This window comes from Lolium perenne, chromosome 5 (genome assembly GCF_019359855.2).
Source record: "Lolium perenne isolate Kyuss_39 chromosome 5, Kyuss_2.0, whole genome shotgun sequence".
In the NCBI taxonomy this organism is placed as follows: domain Eukaryota; kingdom Viridiplantae; phylum Streptophyta; class Magnoliopsida; order Poales; family Poaceae; genus Lolium; species Lolium perenne.
The window spans coordinates 240,277,276-240,302,076 of record NC_067248.2 but is presented as its reverse complement, the minus strand read 5'-3'; positions in this window follow the sequence as shown (position 1 = coordinate 240,302,076).

Genomic DNA, 24,801 nt, shown 5'->3' with positions numbered 1-24,801 from the left:
AAAATTGTAGATATAGGTTTTTCTCCTCCTATGGATTCACAAAATCTATCTTTAGAGGATGAGAAAAATTTATATCTCAATTCTCAAGCTTCTAATGTTCTTATGAATGCTTTGCGAGATGTAGGTCTTTTTCCATACTTGCCTTTTTGGAGTGCTCATGAGTTATGGACAAAGATTCAAGATAAATATGATGTGTCCAATATTATTGAGGATTGTATTGCTTCCACTTCCGGCCGTGATGAGTTCTCATCTTCATCCACTTCACCAAAGTGTGGTAAGACACAAGGTAATGATATGGTGAGTGGTGATGAAAATTGCAATATTGATATTGAGCTTACTATTGATGATTCTTTATCTCTATCTCATTGCAATGCTTCATCTTCGGACTTAAACACACCTAGCACTAGGAATGATTTACATGCTTGTGTTGATAGTCCTTGCATATCATGTGTAAGTTGTTTGAATAAATCTCATGATGATATGCTTGATTTGTCTTGTGGCCATGATAAAAATGATTCTATTTCCACTAGTTGTTGTGTGTCTAACAATGTAGAGGAAACCAAAGATTCTATTGGTCAAGACAAGATCTTGAAAGGAGCCTCAAGTAACTCCTCATCTTTATCTCACGGTTCTCATATATGCCTTATGGCCAAGGGTTCCATGGTACCTCCTACCATGGAACCTAATACTTCTCGTGGGGATAAGGATGAGGATGAATATGAAGAAGATGATTGGGTTGTCTCTCTACGCGATAAGGGTAAGAGTGTTTTCAAGGTTATTTGCAAAGATAAAATTGCTTGCTCTCACTTCTTTGAAATCTTGACTACCGCTATTGAGAGCCAAAAACTTATTTGGATGCATGAGAACACCATTGATAAAAAAGGGTGCTCTTGAATGTGAGTACGCCAATGATGTGGCATCTCTAAAGGATGAACTTGAAGAAGAACAAACCACCAAGGAAGCTCTTGAGGAAACCTTTGCTCTACAATTGTCTAGAGAAAAGGAAAACCATGATAGAGCTCTTGAGGTGGCAAATGAACTAAAGCTAAAAAATGATAAGCTTGTGTTTGTTAATGCTAAACTCCTTGAGGATTTTGAGCAACTCAAAAAGGGCTCAAGGGTCATTGAGAGTGCGCTCACCAAACTCACCGAGTCGCATGAGCAACTTAAATCTTCTTATCTAAAAGAGCATGTCAACTTGCCTTCTCCCATTGCTATTAATAATGATGCTTGTGCTACTAACTCTACTTCTTGTGAAGCATCTATCTTGAAGGAGAATGTTGAGCTAAGGGCTCAACTTGAATTGCTAACTAGAAATTATGGTAAATTGGAAGAAAATCATGGAAAGCTTTCTAGCTCCCATGAGGATCTTCTAGCCTCCCATGATAGGCTAAAGTTAGCTCATGAGGCTATCATATCAGAGGCAACACCTTGTGAGCCTCATGTGGATACTAGCACTACTACTCAAAATTCTATATTGCCATGTGCTAGTCTTAGTAATTCATCCACTCATAGTATTGGTAAATCTTGTGATGAATTATTTTCCTTGCCTTGTTGCTCTAAGAATGAAGGTTCTACTTCCTCTAGTACTTGTGTTATTACTAACCATGTAGAGGAAATCAAAGAGCTCAAGGCCCAAGTCACTTCTTTGAAGAACGACCTGGTAAAGAGTCATGAAGGGAAATGCAAACTTGACAAGATGTTGAGTGTGCAACAATCCCCCAATGACAAGAGTGGACTTGGATTCAACTCAAACAACAAGAACAAGTCCAAGAACAATAAGATTAAGAAGGGCCAACTACAAGTCAAAGACCCGGCCAAGATTGTTTGCTTCAAGTGCAATATTGAAGGGCACCATGTTAGATCTTGCCCTTTGAAGAAGAAGCAAAAAGGGAAGCGGCCTCAAGCTCAAACTCATATTCAACCTCAAGTTGAAGAAATGCCACTTCCCAAGAAGAAACAAGCCAATGCTCCCATTGTGGAGAAACCTAGTGAGAAGAAGGAGAAGAAAAGAACTTGCTACATATGCCGTGAGAAGGGCCACATCTCCTCCTTGTGCACTATTGGTACCTCATCCAACTCTATCACCATTGATGATATTTATTCTATTCGTAAGGATGAGGGTGGCAATGTGTTTGCCAAATATGTTGGTGCTCAAAGTGGTGTCAAGAAAAGAACCATTTGGGTTGCCAAGCCTATTGTGACTAACCTCTTAGGACCCAACTTAGTTGGGGACCAACAATCCAAAATTTGATCAATAGGTGCTTGTTGGAGGGCATTGGAGACTTGGCTACATCATGAAGAATTAAGGGATCTTCATCATTTATATTATCTCAAGCCAAGTCTTTTGATTATCTTGCTTCTATCATATATCCAATGTTCCTCCTTGCGGTAACTTGTGCTCAACTCATTTATATTGAAAGTTACTCACCCCTTAGCATGTGTTAGTTTTGTTCCTAACATGTGTTTGTATATGTTGTGCTTCCTACTTGATTTTCTTGAGAAATCAAGTCTATACATGTTGGGTTGCACACCATGTATTTGTATTTGTGTTGGAGCCACTTTGCATCTTGTTGTATCTTATATGGCTCTTATGAGCGATTAATGGACTATCCCATTTTGGGGGAGTGATATTCCTTTGGGAATTTCATGATCCTAACAATGTGTGTACATGAGGAATATCACTTAGAATTGATATTGCAAGATTATCTAGACTCTATGTGGTATGGCATCTTAATGAGAAATTCAAATTCTTATGTCCATTAATATCTCTAGTTGGATCTTATTTGCCTCTTGTGAAAATAAATTCCTTATCATATTATGGGGGAGTAATAAGCTTTGTGCATATTACAAGCCTAGAAAATGTGAACATTTGAGGTTGTGTCACATAGAGTTGATACCGTAAATTATCTCTCTCCTATGTGGCATGTTTTCTCAAACAAGCTCCAATTTGCTTAAATGGCTTCATTGCTAATATCTTTGTGGATCTTATTTGTGAAAGTTTTTCTTGGCATGGTTTTTCACAACGTGTCCCTCAAATACATTTTTGGAAAACCAAGTGCTTCAAGTCATACTATTAATTGCTTTGCATGTTGGTATGAATACTATTAATTGCTTTGCATGTTGGTATGAATACTATTAATTGCCTTGCATGTTGGTATGACTAAATGAAGCTATCAAGAAACTATCTTTGCATGATGGTTAACTCTTATCTTTTACCATATGCTTTGTTCGTTGTAAATATGATCTTATGTATACTTACAAACTACCACCGGGAAATATTTCCTAATACCTCTTGTCCTAGGACAATTGGTAATCAATTATGAGGTAGATATTTATTGATCATTGATACGTCTCCGACGTATCGATAATTTCTTATGTTCCATGCCACATTATTGATGTTATCTACATGTTTTATGCACACTTTATGTCATATTCGTGCATTTTCTGGAACTAACCTATTAACAAGATGCCGAAGTGCCAGTTGCTGTTTTCTGCTGTTTTTGGTTTCAGAAATCCTAGTAACGAAATATTCTCGGAATTGGACGAAATCAACGCCCAGGTCCCTATTTTTCCACGAAGCTTCCAGAACACCTGAGGGGAAAGGAAGTGGGGCCACGAGGTGGCCAAACCACAGGGCGGCGCGGCCCAGGCCTTGGCCGCGCCGCCAGGTGGTGTGGGCCCCTCGGGCGCCCACTTGACCTAATTCCTCCGCCTACTTAAAGCCTCCGTGACGAAACCCCCAGTACCGAGAGCCACGATACGAGAAAACATACTGAGACGCCGCCGCCGATCCCATCTCGGGGGATCAAGGAGATCGCCTCCGGCACCCTGCCGGAGAGGGGATTCATCTCCCGGAGGACTCTACACCGCCATGGTCGCCTCCGGAGTGATGAGTGAGTAGTCTACCCCTGGACTATGGGTCCATAGCAGTAGCTAGATGGTTGTCTTCTCCCCATTGTGCTATCATTGTTGGATCTTGTGAGCTGCCTAACATGATCAAGATCATCTATCTGTAATTCTATATGTTGCGTTTCTTGGGATCCGATGAATAGAGAATACTTGTTATGTTGATTATCAAAGTTATATCTACGTGTTGTTTATGATCTCTCATGCTTTCCGTTACTAGTAGATGCTCTGGCCAAGTAGATGCTTGTAACTCCAAGAGGGAGTACTTATGCTCGATAGTGGGTTCATGCCTGCATTGACACCTGGGACAGTGACAGAAAGTTCTAAGGTTGTGTTGTGCTGTTGCCACTAGGGATAAAACATTGATGCTATGTCTAAGGATGTAGTTGTTGATTACATTACGCACCATACTTAATGCAATTGTCTGTTGCTTTGCAACTTAATACTGGAAGGGGTTCGGATGATAACCTGAAGGTGGACTTTTTAGGCATAGATGCAGTTGGATGGCGGTCTATGTACTTTGTCGTAATGCCCAATTAAATCTCACTATAATCATCATGATATGTATGTGCATGGTCATGCTCTCTTTATTTGTCAATTGCCCAACTGTAATTTGTTCACCCAACATGATGTTCGTCTTATGGGAGAGACACCTCTAGTGAACTGTGGACCCCGGTCCAATTCTCTTTACTGAAATACAATCTACTGCAATACTTGTTCTACTGTTTTCTGCAAACAATCATCTTCCACACAATACGGTTAATCCTTTGTTACAGCAAGCCGGTGAGATTGACAACCTCACTGTTTCGTTGGGGCAAAGTACTTTGGTTGTGTTGTGCAGGTTCCACGTTGGCGCCGGAATCTCTGGTGTTGCGCCGCACTACATCCCGCCGCCATCAACCTTCAACGTGCTTCTTGGCTCCTACTGGTTCGATAAACCTTGGTTTCTTACTGAGGGAAAACCTGCTGCTATACGACATCATACCTTCCTCTTGGGGTTCCCAACGAACGTGTGAGCTACACGCCATCAAGCAGTTTTTCTGGCGCCGTTGCCGGGGAGATCAAGACACGCTGCAAGGGGAGTCTCCACTTCTCAATCTCTTTACTTTGTTTTTGTCTTGCTTTATTTTATTTACTACTTTGTTTGCTGCACTAAATCAAAATACAAAAAAAATTAGTTGCTAGTTTTACTTTATTTACTGTCTTGCACTCTATACCAAAAACACAAAAAAAATAGTTTACTTGCATTTACTTTATCTAGTTTACTTTATTTATTACCGCTAAAATGAGTAATCCTGAAGTTGAAGTTCGTTCGTTTAAGCAACAAGGGGGAGAATGTTTAAGAGATGCTTGGTATAGAATTATTAATGCCCATAATAGGTGCACTAAGAAACACTCCACCACTATTTTGCTCAGGAATTTTTATGTTGGTATCTCTAGGTGGAATAGGCATGTTCTTGATTGTCTCGTAGGAGGTAACTTCTTAAGTACCCCTGCATTAGAAGCTAGCTGCATTATTGAGAGTCTATTTGGAATACCCCCTGTTGATGAAGTTAAAACTGAAATCTCTCTTGAAGATGTTATGAAAAAATTGGAAACCATAGAGAAAAATTTTCCAAGTGTTGAAACTAAATTGGAAATGTTACTTGATAAAACTGATGAACTTGATAAATCCTTAGTAGGAATTGATGAAAGAATTAGTGTCCTAGGAACTTGTGTTGTCCATGATGATCAAATTAATAGGATTAACGAACTTGAAAAAGCTATGGGAACCTTGGGTTCAACATTTTCTTCTCTTAAATATAAGGAGAAAGCTTATGTGGGTAAGGAGCAAAAGTTTATGTATGTCTCTAAAGTGCCTAAACCAAAGAAATATTACTATAGGCCTAAAATTGATAAAGCCCTTAGTACCACCACGGATGGGGGAGCTTGTGATAACGTTACACCGTCTCTTGATAATACTTGATACACACTTTCTGCGCCTAGCTGAAAGGCGTTAAAGAAAAGCGCTTATGGGAGACAACCCATGTTTTTACCTACAGTACTTTGTTTTTATTTTGTGTCTTGGAAGTTGTTTACTACTGTAGCAACCTCTCCTTATCTTAGTTTTGTGTTTTGTTGTGCCAAGTTAAGCCGTTGATAGAAAAGTAAGTACTAGATTTGGATTACTGCGCAGTTCCAGATTTCTTTGCTATCACGAATCTGGGTCCACCTCCCTGTAGGTAACTCAGAAAATTATGCCAATTTACGTGAGTGATCCTCAGATATGTACGCAACTTTCATTCAATTTGAGCATTTTCATTTGAGCAAGTCTGGTGCCATTTTAAAATTCGTCAATACGAACTGTTCTGTTTTGACAGATTCTGCCTTTTATTTCGCATTGCCTCTTTTGCTATGTTGGATGAATTTCTTTGATCCACTAATATCCAGTAGCATTATGCAATGTCCAGAAGTGTTAAGAATGATTGTGTCACCTCTGAATATGTCAATTTATATTGTGCACTAACCCTCTAATGAGTTGTTTCGAGTTTGGTGTGGAGGAAGTTTTCAAGGATCAAGAGAGGAGTATGATGCAACATGATCAAGGAGAGTGAAAGCTCTAAGCTTGGGGATGCCCCGGTGGTTCACCCCTGCATATATTAAGAAGACTCAAGCGTCTAAGCTTGGGGATGCCCAAGGCATCCCCTTCTTCATCGACAACATTATCAGGTTCCTCCCCTGAAACTATATTTTTATTCCATCACATCTTATGTGCTTTTTCTTGGAGCGTCGGTTTGTTTTTGTTTTTGTTTTGTTTGAATAAAATGGATCCTAGCATTCACTTTATGGGAGAGAGACACGCTCCGCTGTAGCATATGGACAAGTATGTCCTTGGTTTCTACTCATAGTATTCATGGCGAAGTTTCTCCTTCGTTAAATTGTTATATGGTTGGAATTGGAAAATGATACATGTAGTAATTGCTATAAATGTCTTGGGTAATGTGATACTTGGCAATTGTTATGCTCATGATTAAGCTCTTGCATCATATGCTTTGCACTCATTAATGAATAAATACATAGAGCATGCTAAAATTTGGTTTGCATATTTGGTTTCTCTAAGGTCTAGATAATTTCTAGTATTGAGTTTGAACAACAAGGAAGACGATGTAGATTCTTATAATGTTTACAATATGTCTTTTATGTGAGTTTTGCTGCACCGGTTCATCCTTGTGTTTGTTTCAAATAAACCTTGCTAGCCTAAACCTTGTATCGAGAGGGAATACTTCTCATGCATCCAAAATACTTGAGCCAACCACTATGCCATTTGTGTCCACCATACCTACCTACTACATGGTATTTTCCGCCATTCCAAAGTAAATTGCTTGAGTGCTACCTTTAAAATTCCATTCTTCACCTTTGCAATATATAGCTCATGGGACAAATAGCTTAAAAACTATTGTGGTATTGAATATGTACTTATGCACTTTATCTCTTATTAAGTTGCCTGTTGTGCGATAACCATGTTCACTGGGGACGCCATCAACTATTCATTGTTGAATTTCATGTGAGTTGCTATGCATGTCCGTCTTGTCTGAAGTAAGAGAGATCTACCACCTTATGGTTAAGCATGCATATGTTAGAGAAGAACATTGGGCCGCTAACTAAAGCCATGATCCATGGTGGAAGTTTCAGTTTTGGACATATATCCTCAATCTCAAATGAGAAAATTATTAATTGTTGTTACATGCTTATGCATAAAAGAGGAGTCCATTATCTGTTGTCTATGTTGTCCCGGTATGGATGTCTAAGTTGAAGAATAATCAATAGCGAGAAATCCAATGCGAGCTTTCTCCTTAGACCTTTGTACAAAGTGCATAGAGGTACCCCTTTGTGACACTTGGTAAAAACAGTGCATTGTGATGATCCGGTAGTCCAAGCTAATTAGGACAAGGTGCGGGCACTATTAGTACACTATGCATGAGGCTTGCAACTTATAAGATATAATTTACATGATGCATATGCTTTATTACTACCGTTGACAAAATTGTTTCATGTTTTCAAAATCAAAGCTCTAGCACAAATATAGAAATCGATGCTTTTCCTCTATGGAGGACCATTCTTTTACTTTCCATGTTGAGTCAATTCACCTATTTCTCTCCACCTCAAGAAGCAAACACTTGTGTGAACTATGCATTGATTCCTACATACTTGCTTATTGCACTTATTATATTACTCTATGTCGACAATATCCATGAGATATACATGTTACAAGTTGAAAGCAACTGCTGAAACTTAATCTTCTTTTGTGTTGCTTCAATGCTTTTACTATGAATTGTTGCTTTATGAGTTAACTCTTATGCAAGACTTATTGATGCTTGTCTTGAAGTGCTATTCATGAAAAGTCTTTGCTTTATGATTCACTTGTTTACTCATGTCATACACATTGTTTTGATCGCTGCATTCACTACATATGCTTTACAAATAGTATGATCAAGATTATGATGGCATGTCACTCCAGAAATTATCTGTGTTATCGTTTTACCTGCTCGGGACGAGCAGAACTAAGCTTGGGGATGCTGATACGTCTCTGACGTATCGATAATTTCTTATGTTCCATGCCACATTATTGATGTTATCTACATGTTTTATGCACACTTTATGTCATATTCGTGCATTTTCTGGAACTAACCTATTAACAAGATGCCGAAGTGCCAGTTGCTGTTTTCTGCTGTTTTTGGTTTCAGAAATCCTAGTAACGAAATATTCTCGGAATTGGACGAAATCAACGCCCAGGTCCCTATTTTTCCACGAAGCTTCCAGAACACCTGAGGGGAAAGGAAGTGGGGCCACGAGGTGGCCAAACCACAGGGCGGCGCGGCCCAGGCCTTGCCCGCCGCCAGGTGGTGTGGGCCCCTCGGGCGCCCACTTGACCTAATTCCTCCGCCTACTTAAAGCCTCCGTGACGAAACCCCCAGTACCGAGAGCCACGATACGAGAAAACATACTGAGATGCCGCCGCCGCCGATCCCATCTCGGGGGATCCAGGAGATCGCCTCCGGCACCCTGCCGGAGAGGGGATTCATCTCCCGGAGGACTCTACACCGCCATGGTCGCCTCCGGAGTGATGAGTGAGTAGTCTACCCCTGGACTATGGGTTCATAGCAGTAGCTAGATGGTTGTCTTCTCCCCATTGTGCTATCATTGTTGGATCTTGTGAGCTGCCTAACATGATCAAGATCATCTATCTGTAATTCTATATGTTGCGTTTGTTGGGATCCGATGAATAGAGAATACTTGTTATGTTGATTATCAAAGTTATATCTACGTGTTGTTTATGATCTTGCATGCTTTCCGTTACTAGTAGATGCTCTGGCCAAGTAGATGCTTGTAACTCCAAGAGGGAGTACTTATGCTCGATAGTGGGTTCATGCCTGCATTGACACCTGGGACAGTGACAGAAAGTTCTAAGGTTGTGTTGTGCTGTTGCCACTAGGGATAAAACATTGATGCTATGTCTAAGGATGTAGTTGTTGATTACATTACGCACCATACTTAATGCAATTGTCTGTTGCTTTGCAACTTAATACTGGAAGGGGTTCGGATGATAACCTGAAGGTGGACTTTTTAGGCATAGATGCAGTTGGATGGCGGTCTATGTACTTTGTCGTAATGCCCAATCAAATCTCACTATAATCATCATGATATGTATGTGCATGGTCATGCTCTCTTTATTTGTCAATTGCCCAACTGTAATTTGTTCACCCAACATGATGTTCGTCTTATGGGAGAGACACCTCTAGTGAACTGTGGACCCCGGTCCAATTCTCTTTACTGAAATACAATCTACTGCAATACTTGTTCTACTGTTTTCTGCAAACAATCATCTTCCACACAATACGGTTAATCCTTTGTTACAGCAAGCCGGTGAGATTGACAACCTCACTGTTTCGTTGGGGCAAAGTACTTTGGTTGTGTTGTGCAGGTTCCACGTTGGCGCCGGAATCTCTGGTGTTGCGCCGCACTACATCTCGCCGCCATCAACCTTCAACGTGCTTCTTGGCTCCTACTGGTTCGATAAACCTTGGTTTCTTACTGAGGGAAAACCTGCTGCTATACGACATCATACCTTCCTCTTGGGGTTCCCAACGAACGTGTGAGCTACACGCCATCAATCATATCTACATTGGCTCTTGTATTTATATTGCCTTATTTAATGCCATGAATTTGTTGTGCTTTGACTCCCATGTGTCTTCCTTGCATCTTATGGATCTAAGTTGTCTATTCAAACTTTCTTAGCATTGTTAGAAGATATAGGTAGCGTGATGATCCTAGTGTTGTGCATTTTGTATTCATATAAAAAATCCTAGATAATGCACCAAAATTGGGGGAGCTCTTTTATATTATTAGAATGCTTAACATCTCTTGATCTTTATAAAATTTTTGGTTTTGGGAGACATAAAAGTCTTTGGAGTCAATCTTGTGTTGATTTGATTCTTTGATATAATTTGGGCAACCTTTGTCTCTTGATTTATTTGGTGTTTTGTCCAAATTGTATCTTCCTTTGGTTCTTGAAAGTATTGTGCATGCATATTTAATATATGTATATCTTATGGCATGTCTCACTTTCTTTGATCCAATATATAGGGTAAACTCCATCAAATCCTAATTTGGCTAAGATGTGCATGAAATTCAATTTCATATCTATATGCACATAGAATTGTGGAGTTTGTCCTATATGTTGTAGTGTGTCTAACTACTTCGGACCCAATTAGTTTGGGGACCATTTTGTACTTACCTTTGTGTTAGGTACAATGGATATGCATTGGATGCTTGTCTCACTCTTGGAAAGAAGTGCTGACTCAATGGTAACTTGAGGCAAGCTAGGATGGTCAACGAACACATATCTACTACATCCACACCAATGCTATCTCGGAAACAAGTATCTTCTCATGCATATTTTCTAGCATCCAACCATGTGGTTGCATCTTGGCATGAATCTCTTGATTTGCAAATATTGTGCTTCTTGCTAAAGTCTTAACGAAACCTCTTTATTGCGAATGTGAGTAATTTGAGATGAGTACATATGTTGGGAAGTATATAAAATCATGCTCATGATTCACCCATCCCATCTATGCCCATCTAGAAATTTTATTGCATATCAATTCCTCAAGGCTCTCACGTGTGTAATATAGATGAAAGTGCAAATTTAGTTATTTGTTTTGGTATCCTCGTTTGTGATACTTGTTGCCTATCTCAATGCATCCCAACTATCTTCTATCCCTTGTTGATATTTGTGATGTATTTTACATGGTTGTGGTTGAATTTCATGAATGTACAATAAGATAAAATTGAGCCTTTGGCCATGCTATTAAGCAAAAATTCTTATTGGTATATTGCATGACTTCATTTTGGGATATCATACTATATTTCTTGAGTATCTATTTTGTGTGTGCATGTTTCTTTGTGGATAAATATCTTTGTGATATTGCTCACTTAGAGAAACTTATACACATAAGATATGATACATCTCCATTTGATATCTTATTTATTTGTTGCATGTTGATTGATCATGCTAAGCAATATAATTCATTGAAGACTATGATGATGTTTTTTGCTCATCCTTGTAATAGTCTTATAATATGCTTTATCATGCCTTTCACATATCCTCTTGGTTGAGCTTTTTATTATGGTGCCTCTTACTTGTTGCTCAACCATTTGTTTGTTGCAAGTGTTAAGCTTAATTTTCTATCTATGATCTATTTTCAAATGTTTGTGTTTTAAATAGTAATGAGGGAGTGAGGATTCCATGTTATGCATATTGTATTCAAATGCAACATTTTAATTTATACATGTACCTTGGGGAGCTTCCTCATTTATTTAAGGCACTATTTTGTGGTGATCATTAGAGTTTGATTCACTTGGTATTTTTTGTTTTGAATGATATTATGGGAGTGATGATTCCATGTTTGTGCACTTCATACTCCAATGAAAATTGTCTAGTTTTGTGCACAAACCTTGGGGAGCTTCCTAATATTATTTAGAGCAATCTTCTTGATCTTATCATAATATCTATCTTTCTTTTGGTATCTTCTTTGTGGTTCATTTGGTTGCTTGCTTCATTTGTTGAAGCTTCTTGACTTTGTTATCTTTTTGCAATCTTTGATCCTATCTATAGTGTGATTCCTTCCGAATATTCATCATTGGATACGTGCATTTGATTCCACTCAAATTATGAGAAATGCACACGCTATGGAGGAACTCTCACTATATTGGCCTTCTAAATTTTTCACCCATTTCGGCAATTGGTGCCAATGGGGGAGAAGTTTGGAGGGTTTAAGGGAATTTGGTTATGTCTTTGCTTTGTGCTTAAGCATGTGCCTTTATTGCTTTGCATCTTGGTGCTTTGCATAATTGAATATTTAGAGGAAACTCCACTAGGCTTTGAATGCCAATGTATGCAATAAAAGTCAAGTTCATTCACACATGCATATATTATGGGGGAGTTTGCTCTATGTATTCAACTTGTTGTTTCTTAAATTCCTTATATAAACCCTCTCAAAGAGATTGTCATCAATTACCAAAATGGGGGAGATTGAAAGTGCATGGAGCCCCCATGTGTGGTTTTGGTAATTAATGACAATCCCTATGGACTAATGTTTGCATTGAGTTATATTTGTAGGTGTTGTCCATAGGCAATGCTTGAACCATATGTTGGCTTCAAGGTTGCAATAAGAAGAAATTGATGAAGAATATCAAGTGTCAAGTATGTCTTGAAGATGAAGAGGAAGTGAGCCCTCAAGTTACTTCAAGACATCAACATGAAGAAATGAAGTGCAAGTTCAAGATGAGCCAACTCGAAGAGATCATATGCTTGAAGCTTGCCATGAAGAAATGAAGTGCAAGTTTAAGATGAGCCAACTCGAAGAGATCATATGCTTGAAGCATGCTCTCCATATAGTGTTCATGGATATGTGAAGATGCGCCGAAGAAGAAGCTCTCCCATGATGGATTATGGGGGAGCAATCCACAAGACTTCGTCAAGCAAGCACAATCAAGAAAGGCGTTCCATCTTGTTGCGGTCAAGATCGTCATCATCGAGCTCAAGTGGAATGCGCAAGTATAAGGTTTGCTCTTGATAGGGTTTCTTTCTCACCGGTCTCATAGTGTAGTTGGAGACCGGTTTATAGTTTAGTTGTCGTACTATCAAGAGGGCTCTCGAGTGAGTAACTCGATCGTATCGTCCGGAGAGAGCTCAAACCTTTGCATCCTTGCATCATCTTTCTTGGTTGTTATTTGGATCTTATCCATATGGTGTTTTAGAGATTGTGCTTATTCTCATGACAAGCTCTAGTTCATCGAAAACGGATTCCGCATGGATCACTTGTTGCATTTTCGATATTGGAGTTTTTCTCGGTTTCTCGTATTGAGAGGTTTCACTCTAGAATACATAGAAAAACCCACCCCACCTGTTCTTAAGCTTTTCACTCTTTGTGGGGTAGCTCTTGTCATCTTCTTTACAACAAAATTGGTTTCACCTAAATCCGAGTTTCCTAACTCAAGTTGTTGCATTTTCCATATTGGAGGTTTTACCGGTTTGCTGTTTATAGATAGGTAAAACCTTTATCCATTTGCTTCTATCCTACTTTGCTGTACTATGATGTTTCTATGCATATTGTTGTAGAGCTCGTTGTTGTGATTTCAACGAGCCCAAGATCATCAAAATTGGAGTCCGGATGCAAAAGTTATTAAGGTTTTCGTATCGGGTGTTTGGGCAAAAACTGGGGGGCTGGAACTGCCGCCGGGAACACCCCGGCACTGCCGCCGGGAGCACCCCGGCACTGCCGGTGGCCAAGGCCGGCACTGCCGGCCACCCCTGCACTGCCCGTGGAACAAAGCCCGCACAGCCGGCCACCCCGGCACTGCCGGTGGCTCAAGGCCGGCACTGCCGGCCTGTCGCGATTTTGGCCCCAACGGGCAGAAATCTGAGACCCCTATTTAAGCCCTTCTTCCTCCTCTTTCTCCCCACTTCTTCTTCCTCCTTTTGCTCTCCACCATTGTTGACCTTGAGAGCTTCCCACATCCCTCTACTCCTCCAATGATTCTTGAATCCATTTGAGGGAAAAGGAAGAGGAGATCTAGATCTATATTTCTACCAATCAAATCCATCTCTTTGTGAGTGGAACTCTCTAGATCTTGATCTTGGTGTTCTTTGTGAATTTCTTTGTTCTTCCTCTCTTATTCCCCCAATAGCTTTTGTATCTTTGTTGGAATTTGAGAGAGAAGGACTTGAGCATCTTTGTGGTGTTCTTGCCATTGCATTATTTGGTGCATCGGTTTGAGTTCTCCACGGTGATTCGTGGAAGTGAAAGCAAGAAGGTTGTTTCTCTTGGGTCTTTGGACCCTAGACGGCTTAGTGGCCTTTGTGGCATCTTTGTGGTGTTCTTGGGGACTCCAATTAAGTTGTGGAGAATCTTCAAGGGCAAGGCCTTTGTGGCATCTTTGTGGTGTTCTTGGGGACTCCAATTAAGTTGTGGAGAATCTTCAAGGGCAAGGCCTTTGTGGCATCTTAGTGGTGTTCTTGGGGACTCTAATTAAGTTGTGGAGATTCTTCAAGGGCAAGGCCTTTGTGGCAATTTGTTGGGAGCCTCCAATTAAGTTGTGGAGATAGCCCCAAGCTTTGTGCGGGTTCGGTAACCTCCCTAAGGTTACATAGTGGTTCGAGGACATCCCTTTTGGTGGGAATTCTCGAGGAGAATATGGTGGCCCTCGTGCATTTGGAGTGACTTGTCCTCCACACCGCTCCAACGGAGAGTAGCACTCGCAAAAGTGTGAACTTCGGGATACATCGTTGTCTCCGCGTCACTTCGGTTATTCCTATACCCGAGCTCTTTACTTATGCACTTTACTTTGTGATAGCCATCGTGCTTGAAGTTATATATCTTGCTATCACACAAGTTACTTGTATTGCTTAGCATAAGTTGTTGGTGCACATAGGTGAACCATAGTATATAGGCTTTGGGCTTGACAAAGTAACCGCTAGTTTATTCCGCATTTGTTAAGCCCATCTCGTAAAAGTTTTAAATCGCCTATTCACCCCCCCTCTAGGCGACATCTGTGTCCTTTCAGGTAGGACAAGGGTCTATCATTGGAAGAGATAATATAGAAGAATTCTTTACTCATGTTAGTACCGTTGACGATTTTGAAGATAGACACTTGGCAGAACTTGCTCCTACTTATGAAATTGCTGCTGCTTCTTTAGTACACATGTTGGAAGCTAGATTTGTTAATCTCAACCCTATAATGCAACATATGTTTCTTACACTAGGTGATATGGAAGAAGGAGAAAAGAAAGATTTTGATTTAGAAACCCTTCTCAAAGAATTTGGTGATGTAGCTAGAGAAGCTAGAAAAGTCTTTATTAAATATAAGATGCTTGGCTTTTATACCAATTTTGCAAATACCCTTGAAAATAAGGAAAAAGATAGATTAAAGTACACTAATAAAGTTAATTGTGAGGGGGAAATTAAAACATCAATACCTTGCAAGCTCTTAGGAATGTGCGAGGCACTAGAAAAGAATTTTGATTGGATTGTTCATGAAAATTTGTTTGATGAGAATAGCGAGCCTAAGAGTAATGAAAAAGGAGCCTCTGAAACTTACATAGATAAGATACAATGCATAGTTGAGAAAACTCCAAACCCCGCTGTTGATGCTTCATCTCTTGATAATACTTGATTCACACTTTCTGCGCCTAGCTGAAAGGCGTTAAAGAAAAGCGCTTATGGGAGATAACCCATTATTTTACTTCTGCACTTTTGTTTTATATTTGAGTCTTGGAAGTTGTTACTACTGTAGCAACCTCTCCTTATCTTTATTTTATTGCATTGTTGTGCCAAGTAAAGTCTTTGATAGTAAAGATGATACTAGATTTGGATTACTGCACGGAAACAGATTTCTTACTGTCACAAAATTGAGCCGCCCCGTCTTTAGGTAACTCAGAAAAATCTGCCAATTTACGTGCGTGATCCCCAGATATGTACGCAACTTTCATTAAATTAGAGAATTTTCATCTGAGTAAGTTAAGTGCCCCAGAAAAATTCGTCTTTACGGACTGTTCTGTTTTGACAGATTCTGCCTTTTATTTCGCATTGCCTGTTTTGCTATGTTTGATGGATTTCTTTGTTCCATTAATTTTCAGTAGCTTTGTGCAATGTCCAGAAGTGTTAAGAATGATTATGTCACCTCTAAATATGTGAATTTTTGATTATGCACTAACCCTCTAATGAGTTTGTTTTGAGTTTGGTGTGGAGGAAGTTTTCAAGGGTCAAGAGAGGAGGACGATACAATATGATCAAGAAGAGTGAAAAGTCTAAACTTGGGGATGCCCCCGTGGTTCATCCCTGCATATTTTAAGACTCAAGCATTGTCGTGGTATCGTCACGGCATATGCTACAGGGTAGCTAAAGAGAGGTGGTTCCTGTATGGGCGTCGACGGTATCCGGATGCGGGATTGGTACACAGCACGCGATGATGTACCCAGGTTCAGGGCCCTCGCGGTGGAGGTAAAACCCCTACTCCTGCATGTCTGATGTATATGACAGTATATGGTGTTACATAGTTGCTCCTTGAGCTGTTTGTCCTGAGGAGAAAGAAGCTACTGTGAGCTAAGAGGGAGCCTGGCCGGCTGCTCGTATCTGAGCCGAGTGAGAGAGAGGGCAGCGTTGGCCCTTGGAGGGAATGAGCCTGAAGGGCTCCCCCTGGTGTGTCTTATATAGTGGCACCCAGGGGACAAGGGATGGCCCACATGTACTGTACATGATATGACTACTGGGGTCTCATCAACTGTACACTACAGTACTACTATTGCACCACAGTGAGCCTATCGATAGCCTGTACGTAGACTAGCACGATGCCTTGCCTGTGTCTTGTCGCTGATCGTTGTCCTGGCAGGAGGATCCGATGCTAGACCTCGTACGTGGAAGCCGGTCAGCACCATGCAACGTGAAGCTGGCCACGCACTTGGTCTTGAAGCTGGATGCTAGTATGTTGTGTGGAGAGAAGTAGTAGCCGGCCATGCACGTGGTACGTGGAGCAGACCTAATAATAAAAGCAAAAGCGTTTCCGTGGTTTGGTCCGTCAAATTTCGTCCAAAAGCAACATCGTTTACGTTTTCGTCCGTCCGTCCAATCCATATGTTCACTTTTTCGTCCGTCCTCTCCGTCCCCGAAACGAATCCATGAGCCACACGCCACAGTTAACTCCTCATGTAGCCAGGAAACGAACGATCCCTCCTCTACAATCTCCAATCTCCAAATTAGATCGAATCCCATCGAAAGAGGGAGAGACAGCCGGAGGAACTAGGAAGGAGTCACCAACGTGGTTTCGTCCGGGGTCACCGGTTCTTCTCCATGAGAACTTGATGCCCGGCCATCGGATCAACCGTTTTCATGTGGGCTTTACTACACACTAATCGATGTTGATCCACTGTGTAGCTCAATGGCGTGAACGTGCTGCTGCTGATGACGATGATGGCTGAGGGAGGAGCGCACGGTCAACAGAGCACTGTCTCAAGGGCCAGCCAGGTCGACGGCGATGCACGTCTCGAGGGCCAGCCAGGGCGGCGAAGGCGACGCCCAACACACACACCATCATCGCTTAATCTCTGACAGTCGGCACCGGTTAATTTTGCTGCTGGACAGCTTGCAGGACATGATCCATGTCTTCTCTGTTTGGTGTTTCCCCTCTGACCTCCGCCTTGAAACCGATGTCGTTCCCGTTCATTGGTCTGGTGAGGGCACGCTGATCCGGTGTCTACGTTAACCACGGTGGCCGGACCGTTTAGATGAGTCACGAGCGCCTGACCATCACGTTGGTATTCATATGGCACGCCCCGCATGCCCAGGGAGCGAGGAGGGTAGCTGCAGCCGATAGTCTACTCCTTTCCCAGGTGTGGCAACACCGCCGATCGATATGGAAACAAGGACTACTGCTGGAGCAGCACCATTGTTTTGTGTCGTACATGAATCTTTCCCTCTGGCCTGCAGTATGTAAAGTTGATCAGATCAAAGCTAGGTAGATCAGTACATGCAACCTTGCTCATTTGATTAGCATACTATGATTAACATCTACGTCGTTTGCTTATTTGATGTTGGAAATTACTGGAGAGAATCATGCTACCATGGCCGGAATAGTATCGATTAGTTAAGTCTGTAAGACTAATTGTCAGGGTCAACCCTAGCTGCAGAGCCACGGGGCAAATATACTTAACGTGGCCGGCTCGGCTTAGCTGTGCTCCGTGGCTCACGGCAGGACGAGGAGGCGTTGGCGCCGCCGTTAGCCGGCTGCCTCAGGAGCACGAGCAGCGAAGGAATTGACATTACTACTGTATTAGATAGAAAATTATCATCATTTATCCCATGAAAAATCACGCAAGGTTGTCGAGTTCAGGCCAGTGAATTAGGATAGAAGCTAAATACTTGATCCTTAATTACTCATTCCGGATCGACATACTGTAAAAGAACATCGTGATCGACATACTGTAAAAGACCAAGTTAATATCTGCCTATTTTCTATAAGACGGTTAGACCATAACAATGCACGGGTAATTGTGCTATCTTTACCTACTGATAAACGAAGTAAGTTTCTTTCTAATTTTTTTGTCCGTTTTTAACTACCCTATTTTCTAATTAAAATTACATGTTCTACCACTGCCTAAATGAGATAGCGGTTCCAATCCCGCATCACATCGAGATGGCCGAGGCTGGGCGGCTGGGCCACTGTTTCTAATTCTTTTGTGGGCCTCATGTTGGAATTACTCTTATGAGCGAGGGACTAAGGGAGACATGGTTATATTCTGTGTTTAATATTCCCACATCGCTCCTTCATGTCGAATTATGCCGATTTATATACGTAAATTTTTGGATTATCAACGAACCTCCTTGAAAAGAAACAATCTGCAAGCACCATTCTTTGGTCTAAGAAGAAAAGATACCAATGATTAGGAAGGAAAATGTCCATGCGTTGTGGGAGGGAAGGTAGGAAAGAGATGCTGGCAGCCTGCGAATACGAAGAGGAGAGGGTGAGGCGAAGGAAAACGGGGGCAACTTGGACATTCCGGTGAAAAATGGACTCGGGAGGCGAAGGCGGGAGGAACTTGGAGCTCACCACGGTTTTAAGACCTTCAGGCCAGGGTATGCGGGGATTCCTGGATGCGGTTAATCGCCCGCCACACTCCATTGTCGACCTTCATCGGTGGGATGTGGAAGTTCTTTAGGCTACGATAGCTCCCTTTTGCGGCCTGCCTCTCCCCGCGAAGCTTGAAAGGCCTAGCCGTTCCCTTCGGCTCTGACTTCCTTTCCAGGGACGTGGATCGGGCAGTCGTGGTGCTTGCCGTTGCCGTCGTGGAAGTGAAAGCAAGAAGGTTGTTTCTCTTGGGTCTTTGGACCCTAGACGGCTTAGTGGCCTTTGTGGCATCTTTGTGGTGTTCTTGGGGACTCCAATTAAGTTGTGGAGAATCTTCAAGGGCAAGGCCTTTGTGGCATCTTTGTGGTGTTCTTGGGGACTCCAATTAAGTTGTGGAGAATCTTCAAGGGCAAGGCCTTTGTGGCATCTTAGTGGTGTTCTTGGGGACTCTAATTAAGTTGTGGAGATTCTTCAAGGGCAAGGCCTTTGTGGCAATTTGTTGGGAGCCTCCAATTAAGTTGTGGAGATAGCCCCAAGCTTTGTGCGGGTTCGGTAACCTCCCTAAGGTTACATAGTGGTTCGAGGACATCCCTTTTGGTGGGAATTCTCGAGGAGAATATGGTGGCCCTCGTGCATTTGGAGTGACTTGTCCTCCACACCGCTCCAACGGAGAGTAGCACTCGCAAAAGTGTGAACTTCGGGATACATCGTTGTCTCCGCGTCACTTCGGTTATTCCTATACCCGAGCTCTTTACTTATGCACTTTACTTTGTGATAGCCATCGTGCTTGAAGTTATATATCTTGCTATCACACAAGTTACTTGTATTGCTTAGCATAAGTTGTTGGTGCACATAGGTGAACCATAGTATATAGGCTTTGGGCTTGACAAAGTAACCGCTAGTTTATTCCGCATTTGTTAAGCCCATCTCGTAAAAGTTTTAAATCGCCTATTCACCCCCCCTCTAGGCGACATCTGTGTCCTTTCAGGTAGGACAAGGGTCTATCATTGGAAGAGATAATATAGAAGAATTCTTTACTCATGTTAGTACCGTTGACGATTTTGAAGATAGACACTTGGCAGAACTTGCTCCTACTTATGAAATTGCTGCTGCTTCTTTAGTACACATGTTGGAAGCTAGATTTGTTAATCTCAACCCTATAATGCAACATATGTTTCTTACACTAGGTGATATGGAAGAAGGAGAAAAGAAAGATTTTGATTTAGAAACCCTTCTCAAAGAATTTGGTGATGTAGCTAGAGAAGCTAGAAAAGTCTTTATTAAATATAAGATGCTTGGCTTTTATACCAATTTTGCAAATACCCTTGAAAATAAGGAAAAAGATAGATTAAAGTACACTAATAAAGTTAATTGTGAGGGGAAATTAAAACATCAATACCTTGCAAGCTCTTAGGAATGTGCGAGGCACTAGAAAAGAATTTTGATTGGATTGTTCATGAAAATTTGTTTGATGAGAATAGCGAGCCTAAGAGTAATGAAAAAGGAGCCTCTGAAACTTACATAGATAAGATACAATGCATAGTTGAGAAAACTCCAAACCCCGCTGTTGATGCTTCATCTCTTGATAATACTTGATTCACACTTTCTGCGCCTAGCTGAAAGGCGTTAAAGAAAAGCGCTTATGGGAGACAACCCATTATTTTACTTCTGCACTTTTGTTTTATATTTGAGTCTTGGAAGTTGTTACTACTGTAGCAACCTCTCCTTATCTTTATTTTATTGCATTGTTGTGCCAAGTAAAGTCTTTGATAGTAAAGATGATACTAGATTTGGATTACTGCACGGAAACAGATTTCTTACTGTCACAAAATTGAGCCGCCCCGTCTTTAGGTAACTCAGAAAAATCTGCCAATTTACGTGCGTGATCCCCAGATATGTACGCAACTTTCATTAAATTAGAGAATTTTCATCTGAGCAAGTTAAGTGCCCCAGAAAAATTCGTCTTTACGGACTGTTCTGTTTTGACAGATTCTGCCTTTTATTTCGCATTGCCTGTTTTGCTATGTTTGATGGATTTCTTTGTTCCATTAATTTTCAGTAGCTTTGTGCAATGTCCAGAAGTGTTAAGAATGATTATGTCACCTCTAAATATGTGAATTTTTGATTATGCACTAACCCTCTAATGAGTTTGTTTTGAGTTTGGTGTGGAGGAAGTTTTCAAGGGTCAAGAGAGGAGGACGATACAATATGATCAAGAAGAGTGAAAAGTCTAAACTTGGGGATGCCCCCGTGGTTCATCCCTGCATATTTTAAGACTCAAGCATTGTCGTGGTATCGTCACGGCATATGCTACAGGGTAGCTAAAGAGAGGTGGTTCCTGTATGGGCGTCGACGGTATCCGGATGCGGGATTGGTACACAGCACGCGGTGATGTACCCAGGTTCAGGGCCCTCGCGGTGGAGGTAAAACCCCTACTCCTGCATGTCTGATGTATATGACAGTATATGGTGTTACATAGTTGCTCCTTGAGCTGTTTGTCCTGAGGAGAAAGAAGCTACTGTGAGCTAAGAGGGAGCCTGGCCGGCTGCTCGTATCTGAGCCGAGTGAGAGAGAGGGCAGCGTTGGCCCTTGGAGGGAATGAGCCTGAAGGGCTCCCCCTGGTGTGTCTTATATAGTGGCACCCAGGGGACAAGGGATGGCCCACATGTACTGTACATGATATGACTACTGGGGTCTCATCAACTGTACACTACAGTACTACTATTGCACCACAGTGAGCCTATCGATAGCCTGTACGTAGACTAGCACGATGCCTTGCCTGTGTCTTGTCGCTGATCGTTGTCCTGGCAGGAGGATCCGATGCTAGACCTCGTACGTGGAAGCCGGTCAGCACCATGCAACGTGAAGCTGGCCACGCACTTGGTCTTGAAGCTGGATGCTAGTATGTTGTGTGGAGAGAAGTAGTAGCCGGCCATGCACGTGGTACGTGGAGCAGCTGGCCTTGATGGTCCTTGGAGCTGGCGATCGAGCCAAGGCGAAGCCGGCCGGTCGGACCTGCTAACGATCGAGTGAGCGGAGGCTCCACCCGGCCAGGCTCCAGCCGCGTGAGTCGGCCCAGCTGGGGCGCACCCGGCCCAGGGAGAGGAGGACCCGGCCTGGGCGCGGGGAAGCCGGATGGGCCGCGTGGAGCCGGAAGTCGGCCCGCCCGGGCGGGAGCGAGAGCAGGCCAGGGAGGCAGCAGCCGGAGAGATGGCCCAGCCGGCCAGGGGAAGCCGGTCCGGGCGCAGCTGGAGCAGGCCGCGGGAGCCGGAAGTCGGCCCAGTGTCTTCTTTTCTTCATATCTTTTGCGTCGTAGCATATTTTCTTGATCCGCGAAATGTGGCGTGCTCGTAAACTCGAGGACTTTGCCATACCGGGGTAATATCCCCGTCATTAGCCCCCCGAGCCTGCGTGGGACTCGAATTGCAGTCGAGTCGCGGGGAGGGTCCCGAACGCGATGTTGATGATGTAGATGATGATGGCGATGTCGATGTAGACCATGGCGTGGCGTGGGTGAGAGACGCGTAGTCGCCAAGGCCGATCTCAACCATGCGTAAGGCAGCGACGGCGCAGCCGGGCGAGGCGGCGAGGGCGCAGCCGGACGAGGCGGCGAAGGCGCAGCCGGATGATGGCGGCGAAGGCGCAGCCGGACGAGTCGGCGAGGGCACAACCGGGCGACAGCCGGGCGAGGCGGCGTGGGCGCAGCCGGACGAAGGCGGTGAAGGCGCAGCCGGACGAGGCGCGAAGGCACAGCCGGACGAGGCGGCGAAGGCACAGCCGGACGAGGCGACGACGACGCAGCCGGACAAGGCGCGAAGGTGCAGCCGGACGAGGCGCGAAGGCACAGCCGGACGAGGCGACGAAGTCGCAGCCAGACAAGGCGCGAAGGGGCAGCCGGACGAGGCGGCGAAGTCGCAGCCGGACGAGGTGCAGCCGCACGAGGCGCGAAGGCGCAGCCGATGAGGCGCGAAGGCGCAGCCGGACGAGGCGGTGAGGGCGCAACCGGGCGAGGCGGCGAAGGCGCAGCCGGACGAGGAGACGAAGCCCCACCCGGAAAAGCCGCTAAGGCCAACCCGGACGAGGCGACGAAGTCGCAACCGGACAAGGCGCGAAGGCGCAGCCGGACAAGGCGGCGAAGGCGCAGCCGGACGAGGCGACGAAGTCGCAGCCGGATGAGGCGCGAAGTCGCAGCCGGACGAGGCGACGAAGTCGCAGCCGGATGAGGCGCGAAGTCGCAGCCGGACGAGGTGCAACTGTACGAGGCGGCGAAGGCGCATCCAGATGAGGCGCAGCCGGATGAGGCGGCGAGGGCGCAACCGGGCGAGGCGGCGAAGGCGCAGCCGGACGAGGCGCGAAGGCGCAGCCAGACAAGGCGCGAAGGCGCAGCCGGACGAGGCGACGAAGTCGCAGCCGGACAAGGCGCGAAGGCGTAGCCGGACAAGGTGGCGAAGGCGCAGTCGGACGAGGCGACGAAGTCGCAGCCGGACGAGGCGCGAAGGCGCAGCCGGACGAGGCGCGAAGGCGCAGCCGGACGAGGCGGCGAAGGCGCAGCCGGACGAGGCGCGAAGGCGCAGCCGGACGAGGCGCAGCCGGACGAGGCGGCGAAGGCCCCGGTGTCCGCCGGATCGTGCTGAAGAGCACCCGGAAGTGGTCGCTGAGGACCGCCAGCTCGAAGGTTCTGGGCCGCTGGCAAGGTGGACGAGGTGTCCGCCGGCTCGTGCTGAAGAGCACCCGGAAGTGGTCGCTGAGGACCGCCAGCTAGAAGGCTCTGGGCCGCTGGCAAGGTGGACGCGGTGTCCGCCGGCTCGTGCTGAAGAGCACCCTGAAGTGGTCGTTGAGGACCGCCAGGTCGAAGGCTCTGGGCCGCTGGCAAGATGGACTCGGTGTCCGCCGGCTCGTGCTGAAGAGCACCCGGAAGGTGGACCTTGGGGTCCGCCAACTCGATGAAGTCCGTCGGAGATAGTCATATAAGAGACAAAGTTAGGCAGTAAAGACATATAATATGTGCAGCCTTAGCAGTGCTAGCTTTATGTAGAGGGATGTTGGCTCGGTTTCGTCCGAGCCCCCTGGAGTCAATTTAATTTCCCCCCCCCCCCCCCCCCCCGCTCTTTGGCTTTTTCTCTTGCCAGCCATACAGCCGGATTGCGGTATGTAGGTAGGTCAAGAGTGGGCCGCAAAGTGGAGCGCACAGTACTTAGAATTTGAGGGGCGGACTCATTCGAGCTACATCGGCGAAGGCCGGGATGCCCAAGGTGATCTCTCTTTGGACGTTGTTCATGTGAGGCGACCTCCAGCTTTCGCTCTTGCTAGCCATGAAGCCGGGTTGCGGACAACAGCTGAGTCAAAGAGTGGGCCTTTGGTACCGTACACACTACTAAGCCGTCTGTGGGATAGAGCATTTTGGACCAACCGGCGAGCCCCCGGGACGAGTTGAGTCGGTCCGGGGTTAAGCAGCAAAGTGCGGCAGAAGAGGGGGTAGCCCCCGAGTGTAACTCGGGTTACCCGGCTGAGCAGCGGTGCGGAGAGTTACTCAACGATACTTACATTTTGTTTTCGTTGTAGGGTTGATCTCGATAGTGATGATGAGTTGTGGAAGCCGTAGAGGCGAGGGAGGGGCTGGTGGCCTCAGCCGGCTTGGCTCCGGCCGGCCAAGCCATCAAACGCGCTGCGGGTGGCGCTGAGGGGCGCAGCCGGCAGGCGAGTCGGTGCAAGCGCGGCCGGAAGAGGGCG